The sequence below is a fragment of the Sciurus carolinensis genome, chromosome 12, assembly GCF_902686445.1.
Source record: "Sciurus carolinensis chromosome 12, mSciCar1.2, whole genome shotgun sequence".
Classification (NCBI taxonomy): Eukaryota; Metazoa; Chordata; class Mammalia; order Rodentia; family Sciuridae; genus Sciurus; species Sciurus carolinensis.
The window spans coordinates 84,905,667-84,920,314 of record NC_062224.1 but is presented as its reverse complement, the minus strand read 5'-3'; the positions used below and the strand labels follow the sequence as shown (position 1 = coordinate 84,920,314).

The 14,648-nt window shown below is 45.5% G+C and overlaps 1 protein-coding gene across 1 annotated transcript in view; it reads right to left on the bottom strand.

Annotated features, from left to right (window-relative positions):
* Syt2 (synaptotagmin 2) overlaps positions 1–303 on the bottom strand; it is a 111,390-nt gene extending 111,087 nt beyond the window's left edge. The window contains exon 1 of the mRNA XM_047520118.1: positions 95–303. The gene's annotated coding sequence lies outside the window, so the exon portion shown is untranslated. The remainder of the gene's footprint in view (positions 1–94) is intronic.
* Positions 304–14,648: the final 14,345 nt, after the last annotated feature.

Below are 14,648 nucleotides of genomic sequence, written 5' to 3'. Positions count from 1 at the left end.
CCGAGCGCCACCCCGGCCCCTCTAATCAGTAGCAGGGACGGAGAAACTTCGGAGGGGGAGGTCGACGCCCCCACGGGCGGGGATATGGACTTACTGGAGAGCGACCCCGAGGAGGCAGGAGAGATCCGGGGTCCCCGATGCGAGGGCGCGTCGGGTTGTAAGGATGCGTCGCCGGCGACAGTTTAGCAGCGGCGTCCGTTCCCCCGGGGCGCGGAGTCCCCGCTCCGCCCGGCCCCAACTCGGCTCCGAAGTGCCTTTGCCGCAAGACTTGCTGAGCTTAGCAGTCGGCGCGAGGCGGCGGAGGGAGGGGGCCTGATCGATGGGCGAGCGCGCGAGCGCTGCAGTGAGGGGAGGAGACCGGGCGGGCGGCGCGGGAGGGCGGGGACACGAGGGAGGAGGCCCGCAGGAGGCGGAGGGAGGACCTGCCTGCGGGGACCCGCCGGGTCTGCGCAGCCCCCTGGGCGCTCAGCGCCCACGCCTCCTGCTCAAGGTCACGGTGGCTGCTCCCAGGGCAGCGAAAGCAGCACTAGGGAAGGTGCCCCAGCCTCCCCACTCGAGATGGGATGTCGCTGTCGAGCCAGCCTTTTCCCCCCAATCTGCAGAACGCTCTGCAGCTCAAGGCTAAGTTACTAGGATCAAGAACCCCCGTAGCCATTTGGGGCACTTGAATCCCTTTCCTCCCTCCCAGCCCCAGTAAGTCTATCTACAGTGGTCACCGGGATGGTGGGGGCCTTGGAACCTAAGGGATTAGTGAGAAAAAGGAGGATACCGGGGAGAAGATACCTGGTGCCTGTGACAATAGGGTGGTGTCCAGGAAGGGGGGAGGGAGGAGATAGAGAGGAAACTCCTAAATGACAGGATTTCCCCTATATGTTAGTTTGCTAAATGTGTGAGACATTCCTTTTAAAGTGGGTATTATGGTTAGTTTATGGATGGGGAAATAGTCTAGGAACAGTACAGGACCAAGGGTCACACATAGCAAGTGGTGGCACTGAAGAAGAACCTGGGGAGAAAGAGGATTCCAAGCACAGGTTGGAGCCCTCCCTAACCTACCCAGGATCCCCAGGGCAGTAAGGAGGGAGGTGCGTAACTCAGAGTACCCCAACTCCAATACCCACTTTCACTCTTCCGGAGTCAGTTTTTGTTTTTATTTTATTATTAATCTATTGATTTATTTTACCACTGAGCTGCATCCCCAGCCCTTTTTGTTTTACCACTGAGCTGCATCTCCAGCCCATTTTGAGACAGGGCCTAGCTGAATTGCAGAGGCTGACCTGGAACTTTGTGATCCTCCTGCCTCAGCTTTCCAAGACGCTACAATTACTAGTGTGCTCCACAAGTGGAGAGTCAAGATTTTTTTTTTTTTTTTTCAGTACTGGGGATTGAACCCAGGGCCTTGTGCTTGCAAAGTAAGCACTCTACCAACTGAGCTATATCCCCAGCCCTGAGAGTTAAGTTTCAATCTAGGGAGATATGAAAGTCGTCATATTGCAGTTCCCACGCACAAGAGAATGTGCAGCCCCTCTGTGAGCCCAGCATGTTCAAGGACTTGTTCCTTGGACATGGGGACAAGCTCTCTCGCCTTGCTCTTTCCTACTCTGGATACTGATGGTGTGTATCTACAGGACTGCACCCAGGCAGGGGCTGCAGCTACTGAGCTAACTGGACTAACTCACTTCAATTTTGTGGCAAATGGCCCAGCTGCCCACATTCAATGAAAGCCTGTGTCAATCTGGTGCCCCAACTTCTCCTAAGCTTGCCTGGGAACCTAAGGTCAGGGGAAGCCAGCCTGCCTCCCCAGACTATTAGGAAGTCAATGCTGCAATCAATTTGGTTAAATGAAAAATGTGGTGTCCTTGGCTACAGCCTTAATGTTCTTTTAATTCATCAGGACCAGTAGTGTCTGGGTTATAAACCTAATCACGAGCTCAGCATCCCTCTTGCTTATTCCCCCAGGAGCTAGAAGAGCAAAGAATGGAAAAGACATCCACCCCCTCCACACCCAACCTGTTATTATTTTCAATCACTCATCATTTTTAAAAAGATGAGCCCTGGGTAGTCTTAGACCATCATCACCAATTTGCATGACCACTAGGGCACCCTCTGCCACTATGCAAGATCATTCTGAACCCATGAAGGTAGGGGTCTGCCTTTATAACATGGGGTTATCCAGAGAGAAAGGCTACATCCCTTGATTACATTGTTTTGCCACTTTTTCCTGAACACTGCTTCCTGGTAGCTTCATTCTCTGATTTTTTTCCAAGGTAGGAGAGAAAAGAGAGCAGGGAACCAATTGCAGCATCTCCCCCAGCACGGCTCCCTGGGGATGGAAAGTCCCTGTGCCCCTCCCCCACCTGCCACTAGCCGGCACATAAAGCCCAGCATTTTTGTCCATGGTTGCTCACCGGTCTGCTAGCACTTATACTACTACTCCACACTTGGATTGCTTCCCCCTCTGTTCTGGAGAGGTCTTTGTTCTCACAGCTTTTCAAAGCCCTGCTGTTGTCTGTCCTTAGAGTAAACAGAAAAGATGGGGCTGGAGCGCCCGCCTTCACGTCCATCTGCAGACCTGGCCAGCTCCCATTTCTGCCTCCTTTCCACACACTCAAACACAAACACTGGGCCAGGGGACCGCTGTTCCCATCCTCCCAGCCCAAACGCATCCATCTTACTCTTCCTGAGCACTGCATGTTGTTCCTAACGATTAAGCCAACGATGGCTGGACCCGCCTCTGAACGCACCTGCAACTCAGCACATGGGTTTGTAAAACTTACATGCAATTCCTCTCCCTAAGGTCTTGGTCTCCTTCTGCTCAGATTGTGTAGTCATAGCAAGTTTAAATGTATCTTGATTTTATTTCATATATTTAGATCCACTTAATTTTTAGATGTCCCATAAAAATGCTTTCAATATAGAAGATACTAACTCATCAGACAGGGAAGGATGAATCATGGCTAAAATAAAGTTAAATATTATACAATCCACATGATACCTTAGGTTTTAATTAAAAATAAAAAATCCTGGTTTCCTCACAGGTGGTGAAGGTCAGCTTTTCCAGGAAGACAAGCAAGTGAACTGTAATTATTTATTTTCTGTGCAATGAATGAAACAAATAACACTGAGCACAAATAAAACTCTTAAATACAACAGAATGGAGAGGGCAGAGGAGGGCTATTTATTTATAACTAGAAGAAAAGTGTTTGGAAGTTTTCAGGACTGTATATGGCATGTAGAAGAAAGTTACAAAAATAACCACAGAATTTTATCAGATCCCAGGGACAAGAGGCTATCATGAGGACTTCATGTTTTGACATTCTTTTATCCCCTAACTTGTCTGAAAGTAAAAATGATTCTCACATTCAAAGGGAGTAACCTAGAACACCAGAGCTGCCCATTCCTCCCTCCTCAATGAAGTCGCTGTCACACAGATTTATGTCCCAAGCAAGTTATATGGAGCCTAAAGTTTTCACCCCTCTAATACAGGAGAGGTTTCTGGTCTGTTCTACCCAATGTCACAACGGCCTTCCTCCCCAGCCACTCCCCCTTACACTCTTATGGGGAATCCAAAGATGAGGAAGAGCTGCTGTGCGCAGGGTGGTGCGTGCCTTCCGGAATGTGAAGAACAAATGGCTCAGAACTTGCGATCATACAAGGGCAGGATGTCTTTCCTTTCCAGAGGGCAACCGTGGGCTTTGAAGCTACCTATCAGGAATAGATGAAAAGCAAGTCAATTGAAACACTTTCTGGATAATTAACCCTGGCACTTTAATATCCCAGTGTCCATTAAAACCTTCCATAAATTGGGGCTGTAGCACAGAACTGCCCTTGGGATGAGCCTAGCTGTGGGAGGTGAGTACCAGAAGCCACAGCAGAGGATGCCAGGGAAGAGGCTCTAGGATTGATGTCCTCATTCGGGTTTCCCAGGTGCATCTGCCACCCTCCTCTGCACCTCAGGAGCAAATTCTCTTAAGTGTCAACTCCATCCAAGTCTCCATCATCTATCCAGTCTGCATTTTTCCACCCACCTCCTAGGATATCTTGTCTGCTAGAGGCTGGGAGTGTGAAGGGCACACTTACACCTCCAAGAGTCACAGCCTCCTTGAGGCAGGGAGTGAGATGTGCAGGAATAGGAAAATGAAAGGTACCATGGGAACGGGAGCGAGAGGCACCAGGTCAGCCTGTTAGGAAGGCAGATGGTGGTGATGGCCTTCCCTGAGAGAGGAAGGGCTAGTTCTCCAGGTGGGCAGTGAGGCAAGGCAGGCCAGGCAGAGACAATAGTGGGATCACTGTGTACACTGTGCTCATTAAAGCACTTGAACTTTGTAGGTGGGAAGCTCCGTGACCTGGGACGTGGCGTATCTTCACCTTCTAAAACCTTGACTTCCTTATTTGTTGAATGGAGACCTCACCATCTCCCTTGAGGGGTTGTGAAGATTAAATGTTTGTAAACACTGAGCAGAGCCTTAGCAAAAGGTAATTGCTGTATTATGCTCAGGGAAGTGAGAACAGTTCTGTGAGGCAGGAGTGTAGAGTGGGCTTGGGAGGCAGAGGCAAGACCATTTTAGAACCTGTAGACCAGCTGTTTGGATTTTCTTTGAAGGCATTACATTCAGGAGAAACTTGATCCTTTTGGTTTTGTGGTTTGTTTTTTGGTACTAGGGATTAAACTCAGGGATGCTTAACCACTGAGCCACATTCCCAACCCTTTCTTATATTTTATTTAGAAACAGGGTCCTGTTGAGTTGCTTAGGGCCTTGCTAAATTGTTGAGGCTAGCTTTGAATTTGCAATCTTCCTGCCCCAGCCTCCCAAGCCACTGGGATTACAGACTTGCACCACCAGGTCATTTGGCTTTAGAAAAACCATTCCATCTGGAGTTAGTTTGAAGGGCCCACAAGGTCTCTTTCCCTGATGGCCTCTCAAAAGAGGCCACATAGCATAGTAGTCACCAGTTTGGATTCTGGAGCCAGACTGCCTGACTTTGAATCTCAGCTCCCTCTCACAGGGTGATGAGACTTTGGGCTGGTTAGTTCATTTATAGAAATGTGTTAGGAACAACCAAGATGATCTCCGTTAGTCAACATTTTTGTTGCTGTGACTCCAATACCCAATGCAAACAACTTAAGAGGAGGAAAAGTTTATTTTGGCTCATGGTTTCAGAGGTTCAGTTCATGTTGATCAAATCCATTGCTCTAGGCCCAAGGTGAGGGAGAACATCATGGCAGAAGAGCATAGCAGAGAAAACTTTTCAGCCCAGGCAGCCAAGAAGCAGAGAGAGAGAGCCGGAGGAGACAGCGACAAAATATATAATTGCCCAAGGTATGCATCCAGTGATACCACCTGCTGTAGCCATGTCCCACCTGCGTACAGTTACCACTCAGTTTGTCCATTCGAATTATCCATCATATACCAACAACGAATTGATTGAGAAAGCAATCAGGAAAATGATTCCTCACAATAGCCTAAACAAATGAACAAACAAAAAACCTAGGAATAAATCTAACCAAGGAGGTAAAAATCTCTCTACAATGAAAACTATAGAACATTGAAAAAAGAAATTAAAGAAGACCTCAAAATATGGAAAGACTTCCCATGTTCATGGATAGGCAGAAATTATATTGTTCAAATGGCCATACTACCAAAAGCAAGATACGGATTCAATGCAATCTCCATCAAAATACCAATGACATTCTTTACAGAACTAGAAAAAAACAGTCCTAAAATTCATTTGGAATTTTAGACCAAGACCAAGACCCAGAATAGCCAAAGCAATTCTAAGCCAAAAAAGCAATACTGGAGGCATCACAATACCTTACTTCAAATTAGCTATAGTAACAAAACAGAGCTATAGTACACAAAACAAACAAATAAAAACTGCATGATTGCCTGATGCACTGGGATATAGCTCAGTGACAAATGGCTTGCCTTGCATACACAAAGCCCTGGGTTCGACCCCCAGTTCCAAAAAATAAGAAAAAAAATTTTTAAAGACCCAAAACAAGACAAAAACAAAGACAAACAACATGGTATTAGCATAAAAACAGACACACAGACCAATGGTACAGAATAGAAGTCACAAACCCACAGAATGGGAGAAAAATCTTGGCTAGCTTCTCCTTTAACAAAGGATTGGTATCTAGAGTATATAAAGAACTCAAAAATTTTTACATTAAAAAGTCAAATAACCAAATTAATAAATGGGCAAATGAATTAAACAGACATTCTCAAAAGGAGAAATACAATTGGTCAACAAATATATAAGAAAATGTTCAACATCATTAGCAATCAGGGAAGTGCAAGTCAGAACTACACAGATTTCATCTCACCCCAGTCAGAGTGGCAGCCATGAGAAATACAAATAATAATGCTGAAGAGGATGTGGAGAAAAAGGGACACTTTTACATTGTTGGTGGGAATTGTAAGTTTGTACAACCACTATGGAAATCAGTATGGAAGGTCCTCAAAAGATAAGCATGGAACCACCATATGAGCCAGTTATACCATTCTTAGGTATTTATCCTGAAAAATTTGTCATCTTACTACAGTGATGTATGCATACCTGTGTTTACAGCAGCAAAATTCACAATAGTCAAACTATGGAACCAGCCTAGGTATCCATCAACAGATGAATGGATAAAGAAAATGTGGTATATATACACAATGGAGTTTTATTCAGTCATAAAGAATGCAATTGTATCATTGCAGAAAAGTGGATGGAATTTGGGACTATTACGTTAAGCAAAATAAGCCAAACTTAGAAGGTTAAGGGTCATTTTTTTTTTTTCTCTTACATGCAGAAGTTAGAGAGAAAAAGGAAAGAGAAGTTGGGGCAGATCTCATGAAAAGCAAAGGGAGATCAGTAGAGAAAAGGGATCATGGGGTGAGGGGGGAAGTGCTGGGGAGTTATATTGGCCAAATTATATTGTTAAATATGTGCATGGATTATGAATATGCAACAACAAATCCCATCATTTTGTACATCATTTTGCAACAATAAAAAATGTGGGGGGAAAAAGTCAAACTATCCATCAAAGGCAGATGTGGTGGCATATGCCTATAATCCCAGTGACTTGGGAGACTGAGCAGGAAGATGGCAAGTTTGTGGCCAGCCTCAGCAACTTAGTGAGACCCTGTCTGTAAATAAATAAATACATAAATACATAAATAAATAAATGCTTAGAGATGTAGTTCAGTGGTAAAATGCCCAAGTTCAATCCCCGATACCAATAAAATAAAATAATAAAAATTCAAATTATCCATTAAATGGATTAATCCACTAATTTGGTTACAGCTTTCATAATGTAATTATGTCATCTCTGAACATTCCTATATTAACAGGAGTTTTTGGGGGACACCTCATAACCAAACTATAACACTAAGAATCCAACATGGCAATGGATGCTGAGCAAGTGCTGAACGATTCTTGGGCATTCCAGTAGACGATAATTGCTATTCCTCAGCTCCAGAAGGCCAGCAAGTGCACTGATTTCCCTCATCATTTGCCTCAGAGAGACTGAGTGACTTACCCAAGGAAACCCAGCGAGTCTAGAAATCTGCTTACCACCTCATTCTCCGTGGCCTGACTGGGAAAAGGTCTGAAGAGGGTAGAATTCCCTGAACTAGATCCCCCACCCCAGGACGTGGCATCACATACGACCTTCTTTCTACATGAATGATTGCCCTATGTGTGCAGCCAAGTCCCACCAGCATGGCAGTCGTGGGGTTGGCTACCTGGGCTCAGAGCACTGAGTAGGCGCTTCTCCTGGGTAAGTTTCTGTCACAAGAGCAGCTTGCTTCAGGCCAGACCTGCCAAGTCCTGTCGTTCTTTTTTCTCCCAGTCAGGCCAGTCACCTTGAGATTTTCTGCTTTTACTTATGCAGTTCCAACCCTAAAGGTCTATGTGGACTGAATTGTTCTTTTTGCCAAGAACACAATGAATATGCCTGGCCTCCGTCCCAATTGAGGTGACTTTGCTCACAGTGGCTGGAGGTGTGGGATGGGAGCTGAACGCCAGGTGGAGCTGCCGCCCGCCTCCCAGCAGACTCCTGAGGGCAAGGTCCCTCCATAGACCTGCATGCCTACCTTCCAAGGCAGCGGGTACAGGGCCTCGAAGAGGCTGCCAGAATGCATTTCCAACTCCAATTACCCATTTAGGAAAAAAGACTGTTCACCCAGTTCTCTAAAATGAGACTTTCATAAGCCTCGCCAAACCTGGGGTAGGCCAAGAGACTCACAGTCTATGGGGCAACAGTAGCTGTGTTGGGGAGTTTTTAGGAATGAATTATTGCTTTGGGGAGCCACATGTCTCAGAGGTGAGGCTCATGGGTAGGAGAGGCCTTCCATCTTTTTGTTAAGGCTCAGACTCTGGGTTTGAATTCTAGTTCCTGTATGTACCAGCTAGATGGTGTTTTACTTCTCTGAAGCTCAATTTTCTTATCTGAAAATGGGAATGACAGTACTGAGCTCCCTGGGATGTTGTGAAGATTGAGTTACTATGTGCAAAGCATCAGAACAATGCCTGGTGTACATTCTGCGTTGTGCTAGTTTTTACTGTTTTTCATGGCTGTGCGTGCCATTTGAAATGCCTCTTCCTCGGCTTTCCCTAAATGTGTGTCTTGTTCTGGCCATTCCCTAAAGATGCTGGGCACAGGCTCCTGGGACCATTTCCTTGCTTCTTCTTCACTCACATATCCAAAATTTGTACCCAGTTTCAATATCCAAAGGTCCTCCTGGGCCAAGGGCTGTCCCCGTCAGAGAACACCTTTACTGGAACTATTTGCCATCAGTGCCTCTGACTGATCTTAGGTGCTACTGAAGGGAGTGGTAGTCAAGTCAAACATATAGGGAGAGGAGCAGTAAGGACCAAGGGGCCCTGAGGATCTCATAACCAGTCTTATTTTAAGTGTGCCAGGTCCCCATCCTCAGCAAGGCCACATGGTTTGTTTGGCAATAACCAAGCCTTGGTTTTTCTTCTCCAATTCCATTACAATTGCACATTCCCAAGAGAACAAGAAACTAGAAGGATCTATTTATTAGGTTCCCTCCTGTACTGCACTTTGTGTCCCTTGGACACAGAGTCCATGTTCTTTAAGGCCATGAGTCTATAAAACCCAGGGCAGGGCTGAGAATATAGGAGGGAGGACTTGGCACCTATCAATCAACTGGTAGAATGAGGGTCCAGAGCTTATCTTCAGTTTTAGGTCAACGACCCAGTCTCCTCCCAAACAGCAAGCAAACTAGACTTAGATGATGAACAACAAAGACTACACACTACAGAAGACAGATCTTACCTCTGGCTTAGAGTTGGTCATCTAGAGGTAAAGGAATGTAGAGTGACCTTGGGAACCTAAGTCTGTCTTTCTCGCCTCCTGCTCTCCAGAAGGCCTAGCCCAAGTCTGGGAAAAAGGATGGGACAGCAGTTAATCCTGGTCCTCTGCTGCCCTCTTCTGTTGTTTATTAGAAGTTCTTGTTGGCTTGTGCTTCAGGGTCTGAAAAACACCTACTCCTCTCTTCTAATATCCCTTGTCTCCCATCCCATGGTTTCAGTGCATGAGGTTAATATTAGTAGCAAGAAAGCTGTGATTGCCACAGTTTTCAGTTCAGACTAGAAAATGGTCTACTATCTTTCTGGGCAAAAAAGCACCAGCCTTGGGCATTTCTTCCCTTCTGAACCCTAGACTTCTCCACCCCGAGGATCTGGCAAACATGGAAGCAGACATGGAACAAGAACAGATGTGCTCCTCAAACTCTAACGTGAATACTTCAGGGCACAATTCCATCCTTCCCTACAGGGAAATATTACCTTGTGTTTGGAAGATTAAATATACATAGTCTTAAGAACAACTCAGTGATGTGGTCATGATGAGGTCATGGTACAGTGGAAAAGCACAAGGGAAAAAGAGCGAAACAACATGAGCTCGGGGGCTGGCTCAGCTCCGGCTACAAACCTCACTCGAGTTCTCTCAATATCCCAGCTCAAGTCACACAACCTCCATGGCTGCTGCTTAGCATGCATCTAGCAAAGAGGCCATCTAGCCAAGAGGACAGTGATCACTTCCGGCCTGCTTCCCTAGGACCTTGCCTTTCGGGACTCATAGAAGGTTCTCAGGAATGAGTGCTGACTCTGCCCTTGACCTTTCTCTAATGCAGGTGGTTCTGGGGAAGGAATTAATAGTGAGGTTTCCAGTCTACCCTCTAGCCAGGGCCAGCGTTTCTCTGTGGTCATGACTTATACTGTAATAACTGCATCAAGAGGGCCTCTATCAGCTGGGCATGTTGGTGCATGTCCATAATCCTAGTGGCTCAGGAGGTTGAGACTGGAGAATCACAAGTTCAAAGTCAGCCTCAGGCCCCCTTTGTCTCAAAATACAAAGGGCTGGGGATATGACTCAGTGGTTAAGCACCCCTGAGTTCAATCCTTGGTACCAAAAAACAAACAACAAAAAAAGAGGGCCTCTATCCTATTTTCCCTCAAATTGAAAAATAAACCTATCCAAAGATATACTTTGGCCCTGCATGGTGGCACACGACTATAACCCCAGAGACTTGGGAGGCTAAAGGAGAATCACATGATCAAGGCCAGCCTCAGCAATTTAGTGAGACTATCTCAAAAGCACCGCTTGGTTCAATCCCAAACAACATCCCCCTTCCCCAAAAAGAGACCGACTTTGGAGGAAGGCAATATGCAAAGATCCAAATTCTTTCTCTGCTAGCAAGGGCTGGAGCCCAGCTGAGCCTGGTGACACACAACTATAATCCCAGCTAGGAGACTGAATCAGGAGGATCACAAATTTGAGGTCAGCCTAGGTAATTTAACATGATCCTGTTTCAAAATAAAAATTTAAACATTTTTAAAAGGAGCTGGGAAGGTAGCTTAGTGGTAGATTGATTAAAAATAAGGAAAAATGACTGGAGCCTTAAAATCCCTAATAATCTTATTAAAGCTTGCCTAAACTCACTGTAGTTTACCTCCTTCTGGGCAACTTGAACAGGACCAACCAACTTACATCAACGTGGTCAGAGGATCCATGGCACTTACGGAAACCAAATGGTGCCATCTGGTGGCCAAACTTGGAGTGGCAGCCAGAGTTACCCTAAGACTTGTAGTGGCTCAAAGAGCATGTGCTCAATCAGTGGAAAATAATCACACTGTGCTGGGGGCTTGCACGCCCAGGCACAACACCTTTAAATCCCCCTCTACTTTACTTTCTGGATAGTGCTTTCCCTCAACTCAACGGCAAGTCCTACAGGTTCTTGGAGGAGCTTCAAGCGAGGGGGTGGGTAGGTGGTGGGAGAGGCTGGATAGAAATGGGGAGAGCAAGGAAAACCGGGTCTCACATCCACTGTGACCTCTGCTAGCCATCCAAGGCATGGCAAAGTCCAGAAGATTATGCCCAGCATCTGCTTCCCCTTGTGAAGATGCCTGAGGACACCAGGGGTATCTGGTAGGAACACACCACATTACTGGTCATGTTTTCAGTCTCAATAGGGAAAAGAAAGTGAGGTATTTGGCCTGTGGAGGCGGAGGTGTGTGTGTGGGGGGTCGTTCCAATGCTGAACATGGATGCTAGATTTCAGACATCTCGAAATCATAAAAGCACCTCCCAACCAGGGCCACAACCAAGAATCCATCAGTGATTAAATCCTCGTTCACATTTGTCTACTCTATTCCCTTCAGGCTGGGAGAAAGCAGAAGGTGGGAGCTGGGACAGAGAAAGGAAGCAAGATCACCAACCTGAGGGCCCATATTCTTGGTTCTTTGAAACCTGTAGAAAGTTCTGAACAAGGAACCTGCAAATCAAACAGAGCAACAGGCTCTGCCCTTAGAAGGTTCCTAAACCAGATGTGGTGGTGCACGCCTGTGATCCCAGCAGCTCAGGAGGCTGAAGTAGGAAGACTGTGAGTTCAAAGCCAGCCTCAGCAAAAGCGAGGTGCTAAGCAACTGAGTGAGACCCCAACTCTAAATACAAAATAGGGCTGGGGATGTGGGTCAATGGTTGACTGCCCCCGAGTTCAATCCCCAGTACCAAAAAAAAAAAAAAAAAAAAAAAAAAAAAAAAAAAAAAATCTCACCTGATTCCCAAAGTTCACCTCTCCTAGGACTGTCTTGGCAGGTTAATCATTCTCTTTAGTTTTCACACCTGTGAAATAGGGAAATTGGGCTCTTTGCTACATACACCCTGAAAGGTCATCTTAAGGAACAGTAGACCATGAAAGATGATCCCTCAGCATTAGAACACAATTCCAAGCACACCATAACTGCTGCTCCAGAGGATTTACCTTATATTTAATGGCAGTTGTCTCCTGGGAGCTTAGAACATTTTACAAACACTGGACCACATGACTTAAAAATACAGATTGACCCAAATCCTATTTCTACATTCCTTCTCTAACATGTGCAGTCAGTCTTGGCCTGCTGAGCACAAATCTGCTCAGGTCCTCACCCCCAAACTAAATTTTTAGAGTTGAATGCATTTGCTTATGATTTAGGTTAAAATTAAACGTAAATATTTTCATCCTTTATTATTGCAGTACTGGGGATTGAACCAGGGGTGCTCTATTATCAAACTGCATCCCCATCCCCTTCTATTGTTTGAGACAGGGTCCTGCTAAGTTAGTGAAGGTATTACCAAATTGCAGAGGCTAGCCTCGAACTTGCAATCCTTCTGCCTCAGCCCCCTGAATCACTGGGATTACAAGCATGCACAATGCATCCAGTTTCTTTCAATTAATACAACCTGTCCTCTGGTATGCTAAAGGGGTTTTCTTTTGTGTGTTGCAGTGTGGGGGGGGGGGGCGGGATACTGGCAAGGGGAATACAGAGGATGGCAGCTTCTAGCCAAGGAGGTTTGCCAGGAGCTATAATTTTTGGTGTATTTTAAATAGAGCAAATAATGTTTCCTCAGAAAGGCTTTTTGGCGGGGTGGTGGGGTGGGTGGGCAGGGTGCTGGGATTGAACTCAGGACTTCACATGTTAGGTAAGTGCTCCACCATTGAGCTACATCCCCAGACCCAGAAAGGCAATTTTTAAATTCCTCTGTTCCTACTGAAGGGAAAGCAGAAAGAATAGCTCTTTGGCCTCCACTCACCTGAAACAGATCAAATGATCTCACCATTCCAATTCCACTATCAAAAGACAGTAGTTATCCTGAAAATTAAAAACACAACCAAACTCACAAGATCATAGCCCTTCATTCTTATGTAACTAACCCAGAACCAAAACAGGGAGCTGGATTATCCATTCTGTTGTTGGTTAGCTTTAAATATTCCATTTACACTGAGGAAAATGTACAGGTGCATTCCCATGTAAGCAGTATTAAAACATGAAAATCTGTTTACATAAATTTAGAAGTGAAATATATACTTTACAAATTGTTTATGCCTTAAAAATGTATTTAAAACAGTATTGCTTTATACAATTTTTTGTTTAGGCAGCTTTCAGTAACATTTCTAATACAAGTTACACAAGAAACCTCTCAGAGAATGTTGTTAGGAGGCTTAAAGAGCCGCGTGCAGAGGACTGGGAACAGACAGCCACCAGGTGTGAAGCCATCACTATGGTGCTTCTTAGACACTCCTTGAAGAAGGATCTTGGCCCTTAAATGGATCCGACACTGAGATCTTCATTGCTTTCCTCAGATCTTCTTCCCAACAGGTAGTATTTCATCAGAAGGGAATTCAGTTTTTTTATGCAACATCATGGCAGGGAAAAGCCAATGTAATGTAGGCTGACACCTAGTACACACTAGCATATGTAAGCTTGTTACTGAGTGACCAGTTCTGACTCAATGTCTGGTAACAGGCAGACTCAAAATACTTGCTAATTCCATTTCCTGTTACAGGGATAGAACACCTGTGATCCATTCCAGACTGTTGAGACCCAGGCAGGTTGAACCCAGAAACACCCATGGGTACTAAACACCAATCAAGGCCTGTTTCAAACCAGAAGCAGATCTTAATGGACTGCCAAATATCCATCAAGATGGTTAAGTGGGGTGGTGGTGGTGAGAAGGGTAGAGAGTCACTACAAAAGGGACTTCAGAGCACAGCCCTGGTAGATGGCAGAGAAGCCAAGTTTTAGCCCCTCCCAGATTGGCATCTGCTCTCAAGTTTATCTTCCGCTGATACCCAAAGGCCTGTGTTGCTTTTTATGGTGGGTACAATGGCAAACTAGGTGCATACACTTCTGCAAAAATTAAAGACTCAAAGCCTCAAGACCTTCCCATCTCATTTTCTTAAGCTCTACACGTCAGAATGAAGTAGGTAAACATGTCTGTATCAACCTCCACTGCCAAATGGCACTTCTGCTTTAGGTTCACCTTGAGATAGAAAAGTGAATACTACCTCAGAGGGCAGCAAGGAAGTTGGCGATAAAGATGATAACCTCCCTTACAGCTAGTCCAAATGACACAAGCTTTTTTTCCCCCCAGGCTGGGGGCTTGCATAAGCGAACTTTATTCTATCTAAGAAATCCCTCAAGTGGGACACAGTGGCACATGCCTGTTTTCCCAGCTACTAGAGAGGCTGAGGCAGGAGGATTCCAAGTTTGAGGACAGCCTCCGCAATTTAGCAAGACCCTGTCTCAAAAAAAAATAAAAATGGCTGGGGATGTGGCTCAGGGGTTAAAGTGCCCCTTGGTTCAATATCTGG